We start from the raw sequence: 25,411 nt of genomic DNA on the forward strand, positions 1-25,411 counted from the left end.
TCTTCACAGCTGTAATTGTTGAATCTTATTCAGATGGATACATGGTAAGTATAAAGCAAAGGCATAGTTTCTTCTCCAGGGGAAATATAATTTACATCTGCCATTTCCTTCAATTGATAATCAATGGATTCAATTTTAGACATTCATTTCAGCTCACTCCTGTTTACTTTGACTCTCAAGTAAGTAGCGCTACAGAATTTAAAGTTGTCTCAGGAAAAATATGCATTTGTATAAATGGAAGTTATTATTATCATTTCCTCATGAAAAAGGACCATTTTCAGGATTGCAGTATGCTGAAGAGTCATACTTTTGAAAAGTATGTGTTACATATCTAAAATTGCTGTATTCTTCATTCTATGAAAACAAAATTGCTCAGTGTTTAGATCCACATTTAAAAAAATACATTTACATTTAATTATTTATCCAAACCAACTTACAAATAAGGTCAGCATAACCGAGTGAACATCAATATGGGGTCTGTTTTGAAACAAGTGCTACAAGACTAGATTAAAAAAGATGACCAAAAAAAATAAAAATGTTGTAGTTTTAAAAGTAAGCAAACATTAAACCAGTTGGAACACAAGAGTAACTAACCTTGCCAATTATCAAAAGAGCTTTTCCTCAAAAAAACATTGGCAATTAAGAGACTATTTTCAAAACAGGAGCTCTTCGAACGTATGAGGGCAGCTCATTTAACCAGAATGAAAACAGTGTGGATTGGAATTTGATGGCATGTTGGAATAGTATCACTACACACCATTCATTAGCAGGCCTGAATGGATGGAAAGGGGTATAAGAACTAATGAGGGCATCCTAATAAATAAGGGCTGAACCACTGTTTGCCCTGTCATCAAAGATTAATGACTTGAACTTGATTCATTCTGCTGCATGGAGCCAGCTGAGTTACCTAAGGAAGGAAGTAACATGCACCTGACTCAGCTGGTTGAAACCCAGAGTTGCCACTGTATTCTGGAGCATCTACAGTGGCTTGACAATACTTGACAAGACCGCTTCCACTAAATTCCCTCGTACTTGTTGAAATAGTGTGTTGTGACCAGTGCCTGGACAAGTTGTTAAGTTTAATACTCTACCAGGTATAGTCTGATCTTTTCAGATGTTATCCAGAGTGAATCTGCATGAACAAAAGACTGTGATCAACACAGGTTAGCTAGTCATCAAATGTCACCTCTGGGTTACGTGTGGACTTGGTAGGTGCTAATGATAATGAGCTCTGCTTTACAGAAATGTTATGTTGGATCAAAGGACTAGCTGTGATGATGAGGAGCTGAGGCTCCAGCTAGTTGAGTTGGGGATAGTGTTCCTTCCTCCAAGCTGAGATGTCACTGAGACATGATGAGATTCTAGGCGAGACTATGTTATCCTCAGGAAGCAATGGCAGGTATAATGGAGTATTAATGGCATAACAAAGACATTAGAAGCCATGTGAATTGATGATAGGTCCGAGTAAAGAAGTGTACAAGAAGAAGAAGGGGAGAATGAATGCCCAGCACAAACTTTGGGGTTGTCCAAGAGGTATTTTTCAGAACATTTGAGAGCAATCAAAGTGATGTTAAGGTTGGAAAGGGTGGTATGGGGAACTGATGGTTTCCAGTATCATAGATGGAAAATAAGTAAAGATGTATGAGAACAGATTACATAGTGGTAACTCTAGCCATCCTTAACGTGTTGGCAACAGTCAGCAGAGCTGTCTTGGTGGAATGGTCCATTTTGAAACCAAGCTGATTAAGACTGAGCAGATTGTTGTGTACATGTAGAAGAACAGAAGAGACTGGGGTGAAGGCAACTTCAATAGTTTTATATACTGTCACGGATGAGCGGGGACACTGCCCGGCCAGGACGCCTGGACAGTCCCCGAGTTGGACAATACTTCTCCTCGGCCACGAGAGGGCAGCCGCCTGGGCCCAATTGGGGGCCACAGGAATGGACCCAGGACACTCACCACTGTGAGAAGACGTGGCCACCGCCAGGGGGCGCCCGGACAGTTAGGGAGTCCTGGATGGCAGCACTTCCACCACACCAGGAAGTGCTGCCGGAAGTAATCCCAAGGGCACCCGGTGTATTTCCAGGTGCTCTCCTGACACTTCCGCCACACCAGGAAGGGATGTCATGGGGAGCACCTGGGGCTCATCCGGGTCGTAATAAAAGGGGCCGCCTCCCTCCACTAAGGGAGCGAGAGTTGGGAGGAAGAAGACAAAGCTTGTGAGGAGGGCGAGAGGAGGTAGAAGAGTGAAAGAGAAGAAGAAGGAGAAGAAGAGAAAGAGAAAGAAGAAGAGAGAAGGAGAGAGAAGGGTGAAGGGGAGAAGAGAAGGAAAGAGAAAGAGAAGAAGAAAGGGTTGGTGAAGGAAGGCATTGTGGTGCTGTAGGAAAATAAAGAAATGTGTTTTGGACATTCTGGTGTCTGTCTGTCTGTGTCTGGGGGTATGCTTTCCACAATGGCGCCCAACGTGGGGCCCTCCTCCTGCTAAAAGGAGGGGACCCCGTTTTCATAAAAAATAATTTTGTGGAGGCTGCCCGCACAGCGGACGAAGACGCATGTTTATCGCGGCACGCAGTCCTGCGCCAACGTCTCAGAAAACGCTCGCCGAAGACCACGCCTGACAGACGTTTAGCAGTATGGGGAAGAAGAAGGGCAAACGCGCCCCTAAGATAGCGACGCCTCTGCTCAACGTCGTCTTTGCGGACGCACGGGTTGACAGGGCAACAGAAGAGGCCACCTAGCAGCAGTATGCTCAAGAAGACGGGAACCGGGAGGTAAGTCTCGCGTGTGACGGCGATACGCTTGGCGGGGCTTACCCTGTTGTCTCCTGGTCTTGCTTTTTAGCAGGAGACTGCCTGAATCCACGTCTGTGGCCGAAGCACGCCGACCCCTGGAGTGATGGCGAAACGGGGATGGAAGACGAGGAAGAATCGCTACTGGTTGCAGAAGGGCTGCGGGGTGGAAGCTGCCCGGAAGACTCTTCCCCAATCGAGTCCGCTCATAGGGTGGAGGGAGCGTCGAAAGACCGGAAGTTCCTCCCAGAGACAAGCACAGGATTGGACGGGATCTGTTGTATACCCGCCGGTGAAGACTTGAAGGCGGGACCAACGAACGTCAATCCTGAAGCGCTCAAAGACCCAACGGAGCATGCGCAGGGGCTCCACGGCTCCCAGCCGGCAGGTGAGTGCAGAGAAGGCATGAATTCACCGCCGGCTGATGTTAGTGAATTGTTGTTGGCTGTATGGGACTTGGAGAAAGTCTTTCGTCCTGTACAGCCTCTTCTACAGATGCTGAGTAAGGTAAAGGGCGTAATTAAGACACTGGAAGAGACTGCGGACGCGCCCCTGAGAACCGTACTGAGATGGTTGAGGTGGCGCGACATGGGATTCTCCTGCCAGTCCGATGTCGGGGTACAGGTAAGTGATACTCGTACCAAAAATAATAATGGAAACCCTAGCGAAAAGGACCCGGATGTAACGGAAGGGATCCAAGTAGCACGGGTTCCGACAGTAGATCGGGGGACGAGTACTGAGCTTGCAGTACGAGCAGAGACGGGGGGGCGGTGCCGGCTTGTATGTGTCGGTACCCAGACCGCCCCGCGCAAGGAAACTGCGGCGCTCATAACCCGTTCGAGAGGTGTGCAAACAGCACGGGGTCCCTCTTTGTCCCATAAGGGGATCCAGGCTGTTACAGCACCCCAGAGTAACGGGAGGCCCCGGAGGAAAACGGAAGGGTCTCCCGCCAGGGCAAAACGAGACCACAAAAGCTCGCGTGCGGTGAGAGAGCTCTCTCCAAGGCAGTGGAGAGTTGCCCCGCAACCAAGCTGAAGAGATACAGGCATGGGCGTTCCCGTCCTGTTTTCAGGCCCGGAGGGCACCGGAAAGACAAGGGGTGCGCCGGTGTTACATGTGCCATGGAGTCGGGCATCGGTGGAGACGTTGTCCCTATGCCTTGAGCAGAGATGCCATTAGGCGGCGTCGGGACAACGTCTCTGCGTCTGTTTCTTGTTTTACAGGTCTGGACCGTGGAAGATGGTATACCGGGACCCCGCCTTGGGAAATTTCTATCCCTCGCGGGACGGGACGCTTTGGCAGATGGGCTTCAGCTGGTGAGGGGGCAGTGTCACGGATGAGCGGGGACACTGCCCGGCCAGGACACCTGGACAGTCCCCGAGTTGGACAATACTTCTCCTCGGCCACGAGAGGGCAGCCGCCCGGGCCTAATTGGGGGCTACAGGAATGGAGCCAGGACACTCACCACTGTGAGAAGACGTGGCCACCGCCAGGGGGTGCCCGGACAGTTAGGGAGTCCTGGATGGCAGCACTTCCTCCACACCAGGAAGTGCTGCCGGAAGTAATCCCAAGGGCACCCGGTGTACTTCCAGGTGTTCTCCTGACACTTCCGCCACACCAGGAAGGGATGTCATGGGGAGCACCTGGGGCTCATCCGGGTCGTAATAAAAGGGGCTGCCTCCCTCCACTAAGGGAGCGAGAGTTGGGAGGAAGAAGACAAAGCTTGTGAGGAGGGCGAGAGGAGGTAGAAAAGTGAAAGAGAAGAAGAAGGAGAAGAAGAGAAAGAGAAAGAAGAGAGAAAGAGAGAGAAGGGTGAAGGGGAGAAGTGAAGGAAAGAGAAAGAGAAGAAGAAAGGGTTGGTGAAGGAAGGCATTGTGGTGCTGTAGGAAAATAAAGAAATGTGTTTTGGACATTCTGGTGTCTGTCTGTCTGTGTCTGGGGGTATGCTTTCAATACCAAAAAAAGAAAAGACACTAGTCAGTAATTACTTACTAGATATGGGTTGAGTACAATGAGGTTTCACAGCCTGTATAAATGTTGAAGGATTTTTGTCCCTGTACACAGTGTTGATGATATGCGTGAGTGCAGAAATGATAGATGATAGTCCAGATAGACTGGAGGAGGCAGAAGGATGTCAAGAGGACATGTAGTAGGGCAGCTGGAGAGGAGATGACACGTCAGTGTCAGAGAATAGAGAAAAAGTGCGACTGTAAGAGAGAGAGAAGACTAACTGGCTGAGGTGCTCATTAGCCACTGGTAACAGCCATCTTTTCACAAAAGAAGGTAGCAAAGTTATCAACAGTCAAGAAGGTTGGAAGTGGATATGGTAGATGGTTGAGAAGGGAGGAGAAAGCAGAGAACAATCTACACATGTCAGAGGTGTTGCTAATCCTGACCTGGAAAAAGCTGACTTATGTTGGTAGTAGCTGAAGTGACCACAGATAAAACAGACTGACAGTTCCTCAGATCAGCTGGGGCCCAAGACGTCTGCCTGTTATATTTCAGTCATGGTTTGTTGAAGAATTTTGAACTTTTGTGAGTATTGTTTGGATTTATTTTGCTTATAGGATGTTTTGCTTTGTATTTAATTTCTGATTGCTAAATTACAAATTGGACTTGTTAGCCTTGGGAGACTTCTTAGGCAAATCCTTTTTGCATTATGTTTTGTCTTCTTTTCCTCGCTTCACCATTTTTTGTTCTTTAAAATATCGTTATTATTTAAAGATAATGTCTTGTCCTTCAGGTCAGAAGGTTTACAGTCATATACTATATATACTTTTCTTTCGTAGTTGCGCTTGTTTCTACTTCTAATTCATTGAGAAATTAAACAGTCTCATGCTTCCAAATGTGACATTGATAATTAGAAATGGACATTTATCAAAAAAGTCATTAACACATTACATCAAACTCCTCTATAGAAAAGTTATTTAAAGTAATTTTATTTATTAATTAATGAGACAAAAATGCATTAAACCCTGAAAATTGACATCATTCAATACATAAATTATCACTGGCAGAATGTGTTTTGAAGACCATTTTTGCTAACATGTTTCTGTAAACAAGTTAACAATAATTCATTACTGTTTACTTTGTTTTCATATCTCATTTAATTGAATAAAAACAGAAGACAATTTCTGCATACATGTTGCTGATTATTTGATCGAGTTTTCATTTTATCACACAGAAAATTGATTTTGCTGTTTTAAAGCAAGAAGACAAACCTGATCACCTTCCACATCTCACTGCACATAACAAATGAAACAAGCACAAGGTGATTTATGCACAGCTGGTTCTTTATTTCTTTAATACAAGACTGGGGGGTTTGTTTCTGGTGTCGCTAAACAAAATGAAGTGATGGATTATCCTAATTTAAATACTTCTTTTAAAAAGTCATTTTGTTAACATTAAATATAAGAATAATTTCCGAAGGAACATATGGCATTATCATCCTAGCTTATTTTTATTTAATTTAGCATTTTAATTTGATGCAGTTTGTCACAGAAGGCACATTTGACCTTGACCCATATACCAAATATAGTCCTATAACAATTCTGCGAATGTGATTAGTGATATTATTTGGGGCTTTTTATGTGGTTCTTCTTTGGTAAGACTAACATCGATCATCTGTCCTTTCAATCATTTCATAAAAGTCATAAACCTAACAAAGTTGGTGGGTCCACAACTGCAATTGCAATGTCTTTGGTAAAATATCAGCCCAATTCTTCAATAGGAAAAACAATAATCTCTGAACCAGCCTGTAGTACTGAAACTAAAGAAACGTCTCTACAGTTGTTTTAAACTATGGTCTGTTTAGACTGTCAATTTTACTTCTCTTATTTCAGTTTGCTGTTGTTGTCCTACCAAGCAGTGCTGTACTTACTGGAACTCTAATTTTACCCATTGTTCCAGCATTCTCCAGTGCAAGACATCAGTCACCCACCAATATAGCTCAAAGCATTTCTATGCTCACTGAAAAGCCTCTTCCTCTTGCTCTCACCCAATAGTGGAGCTCTTGCCTCCCTTACACTCTGTGAGCTCAATGTAGCTTTAAACTCTATCTTGAAGTCACCTTTTTCCAAACCCTGAAAGAATTCTTGTGACCAGAAACAGTCATGATTTTGCAACAGAAACACTAAATTAGAAGTTTTTGGTTTTATCTTTACCTGCTGAGCCATTATTTATCTTCAGAGGCCCAGGTCTTCAAGGTAGCACTCTTGCTGCCTCACCATTTAAAGGGGCAACTTGGTTTTTCCTCTCACAGACCTGCCTTCTGTAGACCTGGACAATTCATGCCAGAATTGAAATCATTTCACATCATTCCAATACTTATGTCTTGTTGTTAGTTTTAGTCTTAAGGTGCTTTCACACTCATAGTCTGATTGCTTTGTTTAGATAGATAGATAGATAGATAGATAGATAGATAGATAGATAGATAGATAGATAGATAGATAGATAGATAGATAGATAGATAGATAGATAGATAGATAGATAGATAGATAGATAGATAGATAGATAGATAGATACTTTATTAATCCCGATTTTAGAATCAGTGAACGTTTCATTACTTTGTTTCAATTCTCAGTTAGTTTGGTTGTATTTCACACTGTAAACTTTCGACTGAACTAAACCTATTAATTAACATCCCATGGGTGTGTCATGGAGTCTCTGGGAAAAAATACCATGGCAGGTATTTGCATACTGCTGCATTTTCCTTAATTATTTATCTGAAGACTACTTGAAAATTAAGTTTATGCGCAGATGGACACATTTAAAACAGCCTGGTGTACAACAGAAGACAAGCTCTGCTGATGACATACACTGATGTGCTTCAATTTTATGACATGTAATTGTCATTCAACCATAGGATTATGTGTATTTACTCTCCAGTAGCCACAATATAAACCTAAACTCAATTTATTTTATCTTAAATCAGCATGTCTGCTGTCTTACCTCTTGTACATATTTGTTATTAATGTTTATTTCGGAATGATGTTAGTGTGCACATTGAAAGGATTCTCTACCTGTGTTCATGACATATTCATGGTGCAAGATTGGAACGTTTGACCGGCGGTTTCACAGGGCAATGCTGTTTGTTTGTTGTCACTGCTGTATGTGTTCTGATTGACCTGATCACAAGTACATTTTTTTTAAAACATGTCTAATCACGCATACACACAAGACTTTTGAGACTAAATCAGGTGTTGCTCTGATTGAATGAGTAATTTTATGAGTTGTTTTATGTGAATTGTGTTATATGGTGTATTTGCACCTGTGTATTTATTTATTAATTTACCTTTTATGGTTTTTAATGATCCTCGACTTATTCTGTTATGAATGAGATTCCACAGTTATCAACAACAGACACTCAGCTTGGCTACCACAGTGCACAAAATGTCACACATAGTGCAGTATTTAATGTAGTTAAATTGCTCCCATGTTGTATTACATTCAGATCTTATGAGAACCGCTCCAGGGTTCTCTTGGCACTGCATTGAGACAACCATTCCAAAGGGTCTTGGTACAGTTGTTTTGGTCCACACCAGAGTGTGATTGGAATGTTCCCATCTACCTAAACAAATAGACATTCAGGTAAATCGCAACAGAGTTCTAAAAACTGGTCCAAACAAACTATGTGTGAAAACGCCTTTAGTTCTAGTCTTGCTATCCATTTTGTAACCACATTTTCTTTTGTGGCTATGTGCAGTTATTCACTCACAGCCCCTTTAACTCAACACATGGTCAACTCAACCATGAGTTATAATGGTGTCTATATCGTAAATTCGCTCATATACTCCAGTTTTATTTTATTTTTTTACATTTTGGAATGGTCAGGCTTTAGTTTTTCCTTATTGTCAAATTTTAAGCTTTAAAAGTTATATTATCCTGTTTGAAATTAATGTTTTATTATCTGTGAATTAGAGAACCAATGCTTTTGCCAAAAGTTAACAAAATCCAAAATCACAAACCAGAAATCTAGTCACAAAGGACAAAATAAGGGTGTGTGGAGAGGTTATGAGTTGTGTTAAATATGTTCTGTACAGTTCTGTTTAATTTACAATACCTGAAAAATATTGAATAATAGTGATTCTGCATAAGTTACCTAATATGAGTTGTGTCTCTAAATTCTTAGGGATCCATTATGGTATAAACGTTTTTTGGAGATTACTTTGAGTGTAATGGCAATAAAACAACTTTTGGGTTCTTAAATTTTCTGATTTCTTGTCAGGCTGACATAATGGCTCATTTCAAATCTAACTCATTCCCTCCATGATCCCCTTGTCTCTTTTCTCAGCATTTACTGTTTGGCTATTTCATTTAGACTCATGATTCACATTCTTATTTGAGAATTTCAGATTGCAGCTGTTTATGTAAAAAGAAAAATGTAATGTATACCTTTATATACTGCATTTTTGTTTAATATTACAGAATAAACAATTTCATGAAATGAAGCAGTATATGAAAGCAATTTAATACAAAGATATACTCATATAATAATAATAATAATAATAATAATAATAATAATAATTCATTACATGTATATAGCGCTTTTCTCAGTACTCAAAGCGCTATCCACACAGGGAGGAACCAGGAAGCAAACCCACAATCTTCCACAGTCTCCTTACTGCAAAGCAGCAGCACTACCACTGTGCCAGCTATAACATCTATAAAATTATTTTTACAGATGGAAATGATTATTCTTGGAATCAATGATTTGTATTAATTTTAAAGATAGTATCACAACTGCAAATGTAGAGAGATAAAAAGAGCTGGACAATGTTAAATGTTCAAAAATGATTAAAGTCCTTAATAATGCAATTTAGCTTTAAAAAACTGCAAAGTGCTACATACCTGCAAGAGAAACAATAGAGTGGTATAGTCTAAGACAAACAACACAACAGCCTCTTCCTTAAAGAATGTTGTTCTGTCTGGCATTGCTCTGAATGTTGCTATCAGAGAATTTGGAGTAATTGGTAATCCAAAACTGTCTGACAAACAAGCAATGGTTTCTCCTCAATATGATCTCATTGTAAGGCATTCCTTAAACACATGACCTAATGAGACAGGTGTTTGATGATATTGTTCACAGTTTGGGGAAAGTTCTGGATATACAATATTTTGCATAATCAGTAATACTGTACTTTAGTCTCGGTACTACCTCTAATGAATCTATTAGTCACATACTGTTATGTAAGAAAACATCAACAACGGTTTCTTTTGATCTTAACACTTATAAATCAGCAAAAAACTGTGTACTGACTGTGTAGAGAAGCTGCAACTAAATTTAAAATTGGAATCAGGCGATTGATTGAAGTCTCGGGTAAGCAAGCTAAAGCTGTGATCAGTAAGGCAGTAGTTTAACTTACAAAAAGGAAGAAACAGGAATTGTAGTTAAGGAATGGACCAAAGGGATGATAAGCCAAAGAATTTCCCATAACTGAGCCTAAATGAAAGATGTAAATCAACGACAAGAAAGGAGTTTATAGCCAAAGTGTAAATTTAGTCAAACAAATACTAACAAAATACAAAACAAAAAGTGTTTAGGTTGCATAACAAGCAAAAACAAGCAAACTTTTATACCACTGCAGTGATGACATCAAGCATCACATACTTCTGGATAGAAACCACTTGATAACCAAGCAAACATAAATCTCAAAATGGCAATGGCCATGGTAAAAACAAACATGGTATCACAGGAGAATATAATTCATTTTTAACCTAGCTAAAAATGTGTTAAAATAAGAAATCTGACAACCAAATTCTTTAACATCTGAATTCCCCAAATGGACTTTCAGGGATATTTTGGGAGCATGAAGAAACTGAACATGACAAAGCGGTTAATTATCTATGTGCAGTGTGGCATACTAAAATAACTTCACTCTAGAAAGATGGCTTAAGTGGAACATAATATTTATTTCAATGTTGGATATTTTAGAATAAGGCTTGTGAATCCTTAATGCCTAATAAAACCAAATTATAACTCTTATATTCACAAGTAATTTTACCATCATGTCACAAGGTTTTAGATAGATAGATAGATAGATAGATAGATAGATAGATAGATAGATAGATAGATAGATAGATAGATAGATAGATAGATAGATAGATAGATAGATAGATAGATAGATAGATAGATAGATAGATAGATAGAACTTTTTTTGTCCACTGGGGGTATTTGGTTTTTTTTGTTGAGTTGCAAACAATTCTCTTTGTATCAATTGTAACAGAGGCGCTATATAAGCGCCTGACCCGACACAGATGGACCCAGAGGCACGTATGAAACACAAAGAGACTTTATTTTTCTTCACCCGTGGGCACACGTCTTCCCCGTGACCCACAGGCAATACACAGTCCATACAGCACTTAACCAACACCAACAAAACACTCTTCTCCTTTTACCACCACTCCTCCTCTAGCTTAGTCCTCCTCCTCCCGACTCTGGCCCTTGAATGGTGGTGGCTGGCCCTTTTTATAGCCCACCCAGAAGCGTTCCAGGTGCTTGACCACCCGGTCCTAATTGCACTTCCGGGTGGGGCTGAAGATTCGTCCAGCCGGGCTGTTGAAACCATACAGCCCCCCTACCGGCCACCCCGGGCCCCAACCAGGCTGTGGAGGACTCCATCTCCCATGGAGCCCTGCGGGAGGTTGGGGAATCACCGTCAGCCATGGAGGCTGCCACCAAGCATCCCGGGGGAGGTATTGGGCTGCCCATGGTTGCTCCCCCGGAACATAAGCAGCAGGGGCATCCCGGCCGGGCATGGGACCCGACCATTCGTCACACAATAAATAAACTTCTCCACATGATTTCTGTACTCTGTCTCAGTCTCTTTATCAATATACCCCGTAAGTTCAGAACCATATAAAAATTTCTGCACGTGACATTACCTGGTGTTATATGTATAGCCTGAGGTGTACAGAGTCAGGAGAAGAGAAAACAGAATTGTCTCTTGTGTTGCTCCAGTGTTGCTCACATCCACATCATTGATACAGTTCTTGAGTCTCACAAACTGCAGTCTGCCCAAGAGAGAGTTAATTATCCAAAACACAATATGCTGAAAGACATATGGAGATGAATAACCACTTTACCAATGCTTCTTATTAGGACCCAAAGAAGCCTTTATTAAGGTCTTATTACATAATGGATTGTCACTAATTGATTCATTATATAATAATTATAATTCTTTGCATTTATATAGCGCTTTTCTCACTACTCAAAGCGCTCAGCAATTGCAGGTTAAGGGCCTTGCTGAAGGGCCCAACAGAGCAGAGTCTCCTTTGGCATTTACGGGATTCGAACCGGCAACCTTCCGATTGTCAGTGCAGATCCCTAGCCTCAGTAGTACCTAAAGTATTACTGAATAATCTTAGTCAATATACTAATATTTTTAACTGAATTACTCAAAATTCAATAATATGCTGGTGAAGACCATAGGTGCAATATTAGTTTTTGTCACCGTGCTACAAAAAATATATATAACAGGTTTATCTACAAAGTAAAGCACATGTGTTGTTGTTACAAGTCAAATAACCTCAACATCAGATATCCTTAGATCTTTACTAAAGAATTCTTTAATGTAATCCTAAATTCAGCAAACTGAGCCTGTGCTGATCCATTTTCATTTGTTTGCTGTTTTATTCTATTTGAAGAACTCCTTAAGATGGAACACTCCTGTCTCTTGTCACACAGCTTTCTGAGTTTGGTAGGTGTTTCATGGGTTGTCTCTGGAGCATACTGTATTTGCTAACTCTTTTGTTTGAATGGATTGTGTTTTGTTAATATGTTTTACATTTAACCTCTTTAAGCTTAAACGGAAACATAGAATTCTTTCTGTTAATTAGTGGGTTAATTAGTATTTAGGGACATCAATGTCAACCAAGGAGAAAGTCATTTAATTCTAAAAAAGGGTCACTGGTAGAGGAAACAAACTACTGAGTTGTGTAATTTAACAAGAGACAATGTCAAATTAAAAAGGTGTCTGCTTGATATATTTAGACTTTTTAAACATTAACAATTTAAAAACAAGGGTGATGAACTGAATGGTATTCATTTGCTTGTAAATTTTCTTTCCTTGATCTACATTGTATTTCCTTTATTAAAACTGTATTTGTTTAAGCATAAAACAAGTTATTTTATTTTTAAATATACTATTTTTAAATAAATGTACAACAAACCGCACATCTAACATGTTGCAGAATAGCGCAATATATAATATACATGATAAATAACAACAGGAGCAGAAGATGATCCCATGATAATTGTGTGATATACTGAATTACAGTGCTAAGCAGTAATTCACCACAAGTACAGAATAGTCTGTTGCAATCTAATTTATAACTTTTTATAGTGAACACCATTTGAAGATGCATGAGAGAACTTTCATTATTTTACACACACACTCACATGTATTTGTATATACACTAATTCATTTGTTTTTTTTATTGAATGACTGAACAAAGTAATTGTGCTAAAATATTATATGAACAGAGAAATTTAGAGAATACTAATGACCTACTTAAGAACTGGAATTATCACTTTAATAATAACTCTTTGTGAACAATATTACCACAAATTATGCAGTCGAGTTTCCCGCATTTGGGGAAATAGATAGATAGATAGATAGATAGATAGATAGATAGATAGATAGATAGATAGATAGATAGATAGATAGATAGATAGATAGATAGATAGATAGATAGATAGATAGATAGATAGATACTTTATTAATCCCAATGGGAAATTCACATTCTTCAGCAGCAGCATACTGATACAATAAATAATATTAAATTAAAGAATGATAATAATGCAGGTGAAAAACAGACAATAACTATGTATAATGTTGAATGTTAACGTTTACCCCCCCGGGTGGAATTAAAGAGTCGCATAGTTTGGGGGAGAAACAATCTCCTCAATCTGTCAGTGGAGCAGGACAGTGGCAGCAGTCTGTCGCTGAAGCTGCTCTTCTGTCTGGAGATGATACTATTAAGTGGATGCAGTGGATTCTCCATAATTGATAGGAGCCTGCTGAGCGCCCTTCGCTCTGCCACAGATGTTAAACTGTCCAGCTCCATGCCAACAATAGAGCTTGCCTTCCTCACCAGTTTGTCCAGACGTGAGGCGTCTTTCCTCTTAATGCTGCCTCCCCAGCACACCACCGCGTAGAAGAGGGCGCTCGCCACAACTGTCTGATAGAACATCTGCAGCATCTTATTGCAGATGTTGAAGGATGCCAGCCTTCTAAGGTAGTATAACCGGCTCTGTCCTTTCTTGCACAGCGCATCAGTATTGGCAGTCCTGTCTAATTTATCATCCAGCTGCACTCCCAGATATTTATAGGTCTGCACCATCTGCACACAGTCACCTTTGATGATCACTGGGTCTATGAGGGGTCTGGGCCTCCTAAAATCCACCACCAGCTCTTTGGTTTTGCTGGTGTTCAGGTGTAGGTGGTTTGAGTCGCACCATTTAACAAAGTCATTGATTAGGTCCCTATACTCCTCCTCCAGCCCATTCCTGATGCAGCCCACGATAGCAGTGTCATCAGCGAACTTTTGCACATGGCAGGACTCCGAGTTGTATTGGAAGTCCGATGTATATAGGCTGAACAGGACCGGAGAAAGTACAGTCCCCTGTGGCGCTCCTGTGTTGCTGACCACAATGTCAGACGTGCAGTTCCCGAGACGCACATACTGAGGTCTGTCTTTAAGATAGTCCACGATCCATGCCACCAGGTATGAATCTAATCCCATCTCTGTCAGCTTATCCCTAAGGAGCAGAGGTTGGATTGTGTTGAAGGCGCTAGAGAAGTCTAGAAACATAATTCTTACAGCATCACTACCTCTGTCCAAGTGAGAGAGGGATCGGTGTAGCATATAGATGATGGCATCCTCTGCTCCCACCTTCTCCTGATATGCAAACTGCAGAGGGTCAAGGGCGTGTTGAACCTGTGGCCTAAGGTGGTGAAGCAGCAGCCTCTCCATGGTCTTCATCACATGTGATGTCAGAGCAACAGGCCGAAAGTCATTCAGCTCACTCGGACGTGATACCTTTGGGACTGGGGTGATACAAGATGTTTTCCAAAGCCTCGGGACTCTCCCCTGTTTCAGGCTCAGGTTGAAGATGCGCTGTAGAGGTCCCCCCAGCTCCGATGCACAGACCTTCAGCAGTCGTGGCGATACTCCATCTGGACCCGCTGCTTTGCTGGCATGAAGTCTCCTCAGCTCTCTGCTCACCTGCGCTGTTGTAATTATGGGTGGGGATGTCTTTCCTATGCTGGTATCAGCAGAAGGATGTGTGGAGGGTGCAATACTCCGAGGTGAGAGTGAGAGTGGGTTAGGGTGGTCAAACCTGTTAAAGAAGTTGTTCATTTGGTTTTCTCTCTTCACGTCTCTCTCGATGGTGGTACCCTGCTTCGAGCTGCAGCCAGTGATGATCTTCATCCCATCCCCCACTTCCTTCATGCTGTTATTCTGCAACTTCTGCTCCAGCTTTCTCCTGTACTGCTCCTTCGCCGCCCTGAGCTGGACTCGGAGTTCCTTCTGCACGCGCTTGAGCTCATGCTGATAACTGTCTTTAAAAGCCCTTTTCTTCTGGTTCAAAAGGCCCTTGATGTCACTTGTGATCCATGGCTTGTTGTTAGCATAGCAGCGTACAGTTCTTACTGGAACTACAATGTCCATACAGAAGTTGATGTAGTCAGTAGTGCAGTCAACAACTTCCTCAATGTTCTCATTATGAGATCCCTGCAGGATATCCCAGTCTGTAGTTCCAAAAAATTCTCTCAGTGTATTCTCAGCCTCCGGGGTCCACTTCCTGAATGATCGTGTGGTTACAGGTAGGACTCTCACTTTTGGTTTATAGTGAGGCTAAAGCAGAACCAGGTTATGATCTGCTTTCCCAAGCGCAGGCAGCGGGGTGGCGCTGTATGCGTCTTTAACGTTTGCATACAGTAAATCAATAGTCTTATTTCCCCGGGTGTTACAGTCCACATACTGGGAGAATGCAGGTAATGTTTTGTCCAGCGTCACATGGTTAAAGTCTCCAGCGATTAGCACAAGCGCCTCAGGGTGCTGCGTTTGTAACTTAGCAGGGGTCAGCATACCCGGAGTGCAATGGATGAGCCTCGCCCTGGGAGAACCACCTTAGTGATCATGGTATCTCCCCTGCCAGGTAAGTATTTAGTGGATTGGTGATTCTAAATTGGCCCTAGTGTGCTTGGTGTGTTTGTGTGTGTCCTGCGGTGGGTTGGCACCCTGCCCAGGATTGGTTCCCTGCCTTGTGCCCTGTGTTGGCTGGGATTGGCTCCAGCAGACCCCCGTGACCCTGTGTTCGGATTCAGCGGGTTGGAAAATGGATGGATGGATGGAACAATATTAGCTGGATGGTGTGTATAAATAAATCAAACTTTTTTAGGCGTGTTCGCATATAATGCACAAAACACATATTGTGATAGCCTATGTAGGTCTGTCTGTCTGTCTGCCAGTCTGCCTGAAACAGCTTATCCCCCTGTGGACAAATTTTGCAGAAATGTGGCATACTTATACTTGAAAGAAATTTGAAGGGAGAGTCCAACTTTCGTGGAGATATCCCAAACAGATTGTGCACAATTTTGAAAATCTCCAATTGAAAAGCACTGGCAGACTTGCGAACTCATCAATCTCAAAAAAAACTCACTTCTTTATAAATAAATGGAATGGGAAAGCAATTTGTAAGCATAAATAAGACTGCACTCATCAAACAATATTATCTGCAGTTTAATTATAGTAAAGAACCGACATTATTAACTTGCAGCTAAATGGTGTTTGAACAAATTAATTATACGATAAGGTTGCATCTGACCTAACTTACAGGTTAAGAAATGGCAGTGGCATCTGGTGCCCAGTTCCAGATATACATAAAAAATTCAAGCAATCTCCTGATCTTCTTGCCCATCATATACAAAATACCCCTGAACTTTGGTAAATGTTTTAAGATGCACTTTACAACTCATGCAAAACCTCAAGGGGCACAGAATTTACATACGTGTACAAGTTGTGCGAAACCTACCTCTTCAGATTATTATCTGTGTGTGACACTGCATGACAATCACAGGGGAGAATAAGACCCTGATATTTGCAAATACTACAGAAGCCACTTGAAATGGACCTGCCATTGATCTGCAGGCAGAAGATCGGACCTTGCTAGCCACTAATAGCAAGGATTGAGCAGGAGTACAGATTGCTTGGGCTGATTACTTAGTGGTATAACACAGAAAAAATTGAGCGCACATTATGATTTGTCCATACCTGAAGAGACGCTTTTTGTGTTTATCTTCAGACTGGAATTGACATCTTTAAGATTACACAAGGCTCAGGTTGGCAACACTTTGTTCTTCACAGTTTATTCTTGACTCATGGTTACAAAAATACAGGTAAAATTCCGTTACAACAAATATCTTTACAATGAAATTTTCATTACAACAAAGTATTTTTATGGTCCCGACAGTTTCCCCATATGACACGAGTCTATAGAAATCTCGTTACTACGAAGTACATTCAGCAGATACTATCATTACAACGAAGTGACCTTGAAATGCTTGAATGAATCATCCACAGAGCACTTAGTTCTCTGGACGCAGCTGAGTTGTACACAATGATCCCCAAACAGAAACACTGTAAAAAAAATTTCTTTCTTCAAACTTTCCTCATACTTTTTTTTTTTTTTGCCTTTTTTGTTTCCTGTGGTTTTCAGTGATACCTTTTGCTTATTGCTCGTCAACATTTGAAAAAAATCCATTGGAATTTAACTCATTGTCACCCTCCTATAGAAACAGCAGACACGAAAAAACGATAACAGTTCATATTAGAAAAAGAACCTTTACATTTTTGCAGCTCTCAATTGCGGCAAAAAGAAAAAAGACGTTGCCAGTGAATTCGGAATTTCGCCATCGACACTATCAACTTTCTTGAAAGACTTAGCAGAAAAAGACGAAAAATCTTGGGTTGCAAACGTATGAGAACTGCTGCATTTGAAGACGTAGAAAAAGCCATTTTTATGTGGTTCAGTGATACTCGATCAAGAAACATTGCTATTAATTGGGACCTCCCCCAAGTGGACAACACACCGAAGAGCATCCTAAAGTGCAATCACCGCTTCTGTAGAATACTGTGTATCTGTTGCCGGGGCAACAGCAGACTCACAGCTCTGCTGTGGCTCGGCACTGAAGCAAACAGAAAAGATCTCGATGGGTGATGCCAGGAACATTGTAAATGCAGGGAACAGGATTACTTGGCCACTAACCTAGCCACAACCCTCCTTGACTGCTGTGTCTGTGTATAGAAGAGTGGCAGATCCCGCTACAATAAATAACTGTGCAGTTCCTGTTTCAAGCTAAATAAAGTTGTTTTTGCTAAAGTACTGAGACTCAGCCTTGTGTATTGGGGTGTAAGACAGGGACTTATAGCGTGCCCACAGTCTTTTAGGATTTGCTTCTGTGGTGCTTCACTACAGTGCTGGGAGCCTGCTGTTGCCCTGCTGTTGCAACAGACAAACAATCTTCCACAGACGCGGCAATCGTGCTTCAGGACGTACTTCAGCGTGACGTTCCCGTTGGGTAAAGGGGGGGGGGGGGGGCCCCAAAAGAGTTCAGAAACCTCACAATATGAAGAAGAAGAAAAGGATGATTCGGCATCTTATTGATAACTGTGCTGCCCACAACATGCTTCCACATTTAGATAAGGTTTGTGTTGAATTCCTCTGACCCAATTGCACGGCAGCGCTTCAGCCATTGGATTTGGGCATCATTCGCACCCTGAAAGTGTATTATCACATGGAAATGCTGAGAAAAATTCTTGTCAGCATAACCTGTAGACAGGAGAAGATTAAAATGAATGCGAAAGAATCTATTGAAATGATTGCAAACGCCTGGACGCAAGTTAAGGAAAGCACTATAGTGACAAATACAGAATCTCATTACAACAAAATATTTTTTAAGTTCCTGGCAGTTTGTTGTAACGGAAATTTACCTGCATTTAATAAACAAAAATGTGATTGACTCATGGATGAGGTAAAAAAATATTGAATGCTCCAACTTAACCTATTTGTTAACTTAGTTGCTGAATACACCTAAATGTTATGTCATATGTATATTGTCGCAGTTGAAGCCTTTCTCCACCTCTCGGACCCTCAGGTACCACTCCAAACACGATGTAAAAGTACAACTCTTCTTTATTGTACAATTATACTGTGCACAAAGCACCCTCCACTCCACACTACTCATATAAATCAACAATCAACAATACACTCTTTCCTCCTCGCCCAGACACTTCGCCACCCTACCTCCCAGCTCAGCTCAGTGTCTGGGCTTTCCCACAGTCCTTTTATATCCCCTGACCCGGAAGTGGTTCCTGGCCAAACCCACAAGTCCTTATTCCCTCCGGGTCAGGGTAAACAGTCCTTTCTTCAGCCCGGGAGCACGTCATTCCTTCCTGTCACGTGAGGATGACGCACTCCCGGGTTATAGGGCACATAAGAGACCGCTAGCCCCCCTACAGCGACTCCCGGTGGCCCCCAAGGTATCCAGCAGGGCTGTGTATAAACACTACATAGTCCATGAGGCCCTGCTGGAACTCGGGGCACGATCATGCTGTCGGGAGAGCTCCTCCTGGCGGCCTGGGGGTGAGGGCCGGAGTAAAATGCCGGCAATCCACCACAATATATTGTAACTTGTTGACTTTTGATATTACTTAAATAATGTCCATAATTACTCTTCTGCATACTTGTATGAAGTTATCCCTCACTTTTGTGGCAGGTATGTTTTAAGAATATGTGAATATCAGATGCTGCCCCCAAAGCTGCTCTCTAAAATTTAAGTAACATATTACATGTAATAGGCACTGTGGTGCAGAAGTTAGAGTTGCCCTTCACCAGTATATACATACTTAATAAAAATATCAGTTAATAAAAAAAATTATAAAATAAAATAATAAAAGTATGTCCACACTCTTAGTAAACTCTTACTTAATAAAACTTCAAAAGCGTGCTTATTAAAAGTTAGCAATGCATTGCTGCTTACAGTATCATGGTTTAAATCCCTGGCTGGTTCACTGGGTGGTGTTTGTACATTCTCATTGTGTCTGTCCCAAATTAACTTTGTGTGAGTGTGTGTCTTTCAGTAGACTGGTGTGAAATGGGTTTGGAAAAGGGATAGAGGGATTTGTTTTACATTAGCAGTCATTGGTGCACCAGTGCAAAACTTGCAGATTTCTTTTTCCTTCTTATAAATATAGTGAACTGGGTACTCTTTCACGACCCATGGAGAGAGAGTATGTTGGGGAGGAATAGAAGGACCAGTGGGATGTGGGTTTTATTATTGGGGTTCCACAAACAGTGGATGTTATGAGGTCTACTCCTGGCTGGATTGAGGGTCCTGTCCACAAAATGAGACAGGTGTCCTCTATCAATGAAGAAACTCATTCTGAATGCTTCATGGAAAGCTGATAGAAAGACTGATGCCTAAAAAAGTTATGGTGGAAACAGTGAATCTAAACATGATGGATGGAAACTAGTAAAATCATTAATTAATTCCTGTAGCTGACTTCTGGGGCAACAGGCACAGAAGAGGGTATATATACATGCAATATACAGATATACTCTCTATACTGTATATATTTACAGTTGGATCAGAGACAGCTTAAATTACTTACTCTGGATCACACAATGAGTTGATGGTAAAGATTGAACTGGTGACCTTTTACTTTATAGTTCAGTGCCTTAGCCTAAATTGGATTCTACAGGTATGTAGCCTTACCACTCAAATATAGTTTAAGTCTGTAACCCTATGAATTTTTATAACTGAAGAATACAATTTTTTTTCACCTTATTTTAGAACAATACAAAATCTTTGTTTATGTTTTTGCCATTTTACTCAGCTACAAATGCATGTAAAGTAGGAAACAAATCCAGTTACAGCAAATATTTTGTTTCATAAATTGAAAAAATGTTTATTTTTTAATGTGTGTTCTACGCTGTATGAAGTCTACAGACATTATCAGGTAGATTGGCATTTCAAGTATTTGCAGTTCTCAGCAGGTACTAGTTCAGCAGAGGTGAACAGCAGGCTTCTCCCACAGTGGCACAGCAAGTGATGTGTGTCCATTTAATCATGCCTGCTGAAATGAGATCAAATATCAATGTGGCTCTAGACCTTTAAATCTGAAGCAATGCAAGAAACTAGCAACAATCTAAAATGCAGCAAGTGAACATTTTAAATCTTCACTTAAAAGAGCACATAATGCATCACACTTATAGCATACACATTTTACTTATCCTGTGAATATTGCTAAAACAGCAAAAGTCACAAATTATGCTTGGTATATATCAACTGTATACTTTTTGTCCATTGTTTTTTACAACCTACAGTACATTCTCCTGGTAGCACTGTGCATAAGGTAGGAACCATCTCCCAAGTAAACTTTCAGAACTGGACACATCTCAGGGCCAGATGTGTATATACTGAGTGTATTTTATATATATATATATATATAGAATGTTGCGAAAAACAAAGAACATCCAGTGAGTGTCAGTTCTTCTGATGGAAAAGCCTTGTTGATGAGAGAGGTCAGAGGAGAATGGCCAGACTGGTTTAAGCTGACAGAAAGGCTATGGTAACTCAGATTACAATTGTGGTGAGCAGATAAGCATCTTAGAATGCACAACATGTAGAAGCTTGAGGTAGATGGGCTACAATAGCAGAAGACCACATCAAGTTCCACTTCTATCAGCCAAGAACAGAAAGCTTATACTGCAGTGGGCAGAGGCTCACTAAAACTGGATAGCTTAAGACAGGTCTTATGGACCTCAGTTTCTGCTGAGGCACAAAGATGTCCGAATTTGGCACCAACAGCATGAATCCATGCACCCAAACCTGCTTTGTATCAAAAGTACAGGCTGATGGTGATGTAATGCTGTGTGGATTGTTTTCTTTGGCAACCATTAATACAACACTTGAAAGTATTGTTGACCATGTGCATCCTTTCATCACCACAATTTACTCCTTTTCCAATAGCCACTTCCAGCATGATAATGCATCATGTCACAAAGCAAAAGTCATCTCAAACCAGTTTCATGAACATGACAATGAGTTCAGTGTTCTTCAGTGGCATTCCCTGTCACCAGATCTGAATCTAATAAAACACCTTTGGAATGTAGAAGTAATGGGAGATTCACAGCATGATTGTGCAGCTGATGAAAATACAAAAACTGTATCTTGCACTCATGTGAACATGGACCAGAATATTAAAAGGAATGTTTCCAGCATCTTGTGGAATCCATGCCATGAAGAACGGAAGCTGTTTTTGACAGGTGAAAGAGGTCCAATCAAGTATTAGCATAGTGTTCCTAATAGTTTGCTCAGTGAGTGCATACACACACATCTACTACTGTATATGTACCATATATACTCACATATAAGTCGGGTCTTGAAACCTGGGAAATCAATCATATAATCAGAAGCCTACTTATACACCCGTTCAAAAAAACAACAATTATTATTATTATTTTTTTTTACATCGTCTTACTTCCTCCAATCACTCACCAGTTTCTCAGACACATTGCATTTTTTTGCAGCAGCACAGTTACCAGTTTCTTTCGCCACTTCAACGACTTTTAATTTAAAACAAGCTTTATATTTTTTTCTGATCGAACGCTCCATCATAGATGTTCTTACAATAAAGGTGTATGAGGGTGTGAGATACAAAAAATACTAAACAGTGCAAATGTTGCTTTGGAATAGTTTGGGTATTACCATGTGGTCACGTAAGCACAATGCATAGAAAAAAAGGTAGTGTACTCCATGATTATCCTCTCAGGTGGGCATTAGCATATCATAATCTCTTGGGCCAATAGCGTGAGTTTTCCGCAATCGACTTATATGACTGACATTCTGAAATACGGGAAATTATACAGTAAAATCAAGCCCCGACTTATCCGCAGGAGAACTTAAACACGAGTATACACAGTATATATGAAGTGTATGATATATATACTGTACACTGTGTATATATTCTGTACAGTAGATATATAGTGTGAAAAGAAGAGCTATCCAGGTGGTTGAATAAACAAAAAAAAAAACAGTCCCAGAAATACTGTAATGACAGCTCCTCAAGCTATATAAAAGGCTTATTGATGAAGAGATGTGTTTTCTTTAGAAGTCAGGTCCACAGTGAATACAGACTACCTGTGTCTCTGGGAAAAAAAGGCTGGGTTATTGATGGCGAAAGAGGAGATAACTTTACTAGGCTTCTGGGTTGTTCTCCTTTACTCTAAAGGAAACAAATAATGCTAGTGCTGGTGTCACATCCGAAACCTTCCCAGTATTTTCAGACACAGACATGTGTGAGACAATCTCGTGATATATCTCTATGCTCACTTGTGTGATGCTAGATAGATAAATATAGTACATATTGTGTAGTCAAAGAACCTATGTTGTTGTAAAACTACATTACAAAGTATCTTTTCGTAATGCTATACAGATTGATAGGCGCTAGAGAAGTCCAGAAACATAATTCTTACAGCACCACTGCCTCTGTCCAAGTGGGAGAGGGATCGGTGTAGCATATAGATGATGGCATCCTCCACTCCCACTTTCTCCTGGTATGTGAACTGCAGAGGGTCGAGGGTATGGCGGACCTGTGGCCTCAGGTGGTAAAGCAGCAGCCGCTCCATGGTCTTCATCACATATGACATCAGAGCGATAGGCTGGAAGTCATTCAGCTCACCAGGACGTGATACCTTTTGGACTGGGGTGATGCAAGATGTTTTCTAAAGCCTCGGGAATCTCCGCTGTTCCAGGCTCAGGTTGAAGATACGCTGTAGAGGACTCCCCAGCTCCAATGCACAGGCCTTCAGCAGTCATGGCAATACTCCATCTGGACCCACTGCTTTGCTGCCCCGAAGTCTCCTCAGCTCTCTGCTTACCTGGGCTGCTGTGATTGTGGGTGGGGGGAAACTCTCTCCTATGCTGGTATGAGCAGAAGGATGGGTGGAGGATGCAGTACTCTGAGGTGAGAGTGGGTTAGGGTGGTCAAACCTGTTAAAGAAGTTGTTCATCAGGTTAGCTCTCTCCACGTCTCTCTCAATGGTGGCACCACACTTCGAGCTGCAGCCAGTGATGATCTTCATTCCATCCCACACTTCCTTCATGCTGTTATTCTGCAACTTCTGCTCCAGCTTTCTCCTGTACTGCTCCTTTGCCTCCCTGAGCTGGACTCGGAGATCCTTCTGCACGCGCTTGAGCTCATGCTGATCACCGCCTTTAAAAGCCCTTTTTTCTGGTTCAAAAGGCCCTTGATGTCACTTGTCATCCATGGCTTGTTGTTAGCATAGCAGCGTACTGTTCCTACTGTAACTACAATGTCCATACAGAAGTTGATGTAGTCAGTAGTGCACTCAACAACCTACTCAGTGTTCTGTTACTCAATGTTCTAATTACTCTTGTAAGATCTTATCTTATCCTAATTATTTCATTTTCTTTATTTTCTGTACATTTAATGGTGTGACATACACATTTATTAACTTTGGACTTGTTGTATAAACCTGTTTATGACTATATGTCTACAAAAATGTGTGATAATATCTGAAATAAAACTTTTGCATTGAAGTTAATAAAACAGCTTTCCAATCTGAATGAAAAATAAAAGTAATATACAGTATTAAATGATTGATACAAAATTACAGTTCAGCAAAGCAGAGGATAAGAAGGAAACTTAAATGTTTCTACAAGGAAAGGTAATCTTTTTACTTCAGACTTCTAGCCTTTATCTGCGCAGACACAACTATGAAGATAAGATGCATAAAATGTTTTTTTCTAATGCCAACTACAGACCTTAGTATCTTTCAAAATCCATAACCGAAACAAAATATAAACTTCTGAAAATGCATTTTTTGAGTAAGGCTGAAAGTTTAAGGATTTAATGAGTTGTATGCTTCTTAATGCTTTGACGTTTTTTTAGTGTCTATTGTACTGTATTATCCACTAATAATAGTAACAGTAACAGCAACAAATATTATTATTATTATTATTAATGTTATTATTATGGTTAATTTTTTTGTATTTTAAAATAAATTTCTTGACAGCCATGACCATTGTACAAAGGTACAGTATATTATGTCAGACATAAAACAAGAAGTCAGAAGAAGAACATCATCATTTAAAATAATTGTTCATAAAAATAATCCCATTGTTTACCACTTAAATATTGTTGGTTTTAAGATTTAATGTTAATAATTTGTTTGATTTCAGAGTTTACATCAAACTAATATTTGGTGTATGGGATATGGACCACTGGGGCGCGTATAGCTGCCCTAACGCAACACCAACAGGCAGACACAAGTTTGCCACACAACACACGATTTATTTACAATCGGGGAGCCTTTCCTTCTCACCAAAGCACAGTCCCAAAAACACCACAGTACAATAAAGCACAGTCCTTTAAACTTTTCCTTCTATCCATCTCTCGGTTCGTCCTTCCACCTCCACTTTCTCTCAGGCAAGCTTCATCCATCTCCTCCCAACTCTGGCTTCCTGAGTGGTGTGAGGTGGCTCCAATTATCCAGGTCCTGGGAGTGTTCCAGGTGGCTCATCAATAC

The 25,411-nt window shown here is 40.9% G+C and overlaps 1 pseudogene; it reads right to left on the reverse strand.

Moving 5' to 3' along the window:
- Positions 1-15,850: 15,850 nt before the first annotated feature.
- On the reverse strand, positions 15,851-15,963 carry LOC114649739 (uncharacterized; annotated as a pseudogene).
- Positions 15,964-25,411: the final 9,448 nt, after the last annotated feature.

The sequence above is a fragment of the Erpetoichthys calabaricus genome, chromosome 3, assembly GCF_900747795.2.
Source record: "Erpetoichthys calabaricus chromosome 3, fErpCal1.3, whole genome shotgun sequence".
Lineage (NCBI taxonomy): Eukaryota > Metazoa > Chordata > Cladistia > Polypteriformes > Polypteridae > Erpetoichthys > Erpetoichthys calabaricus.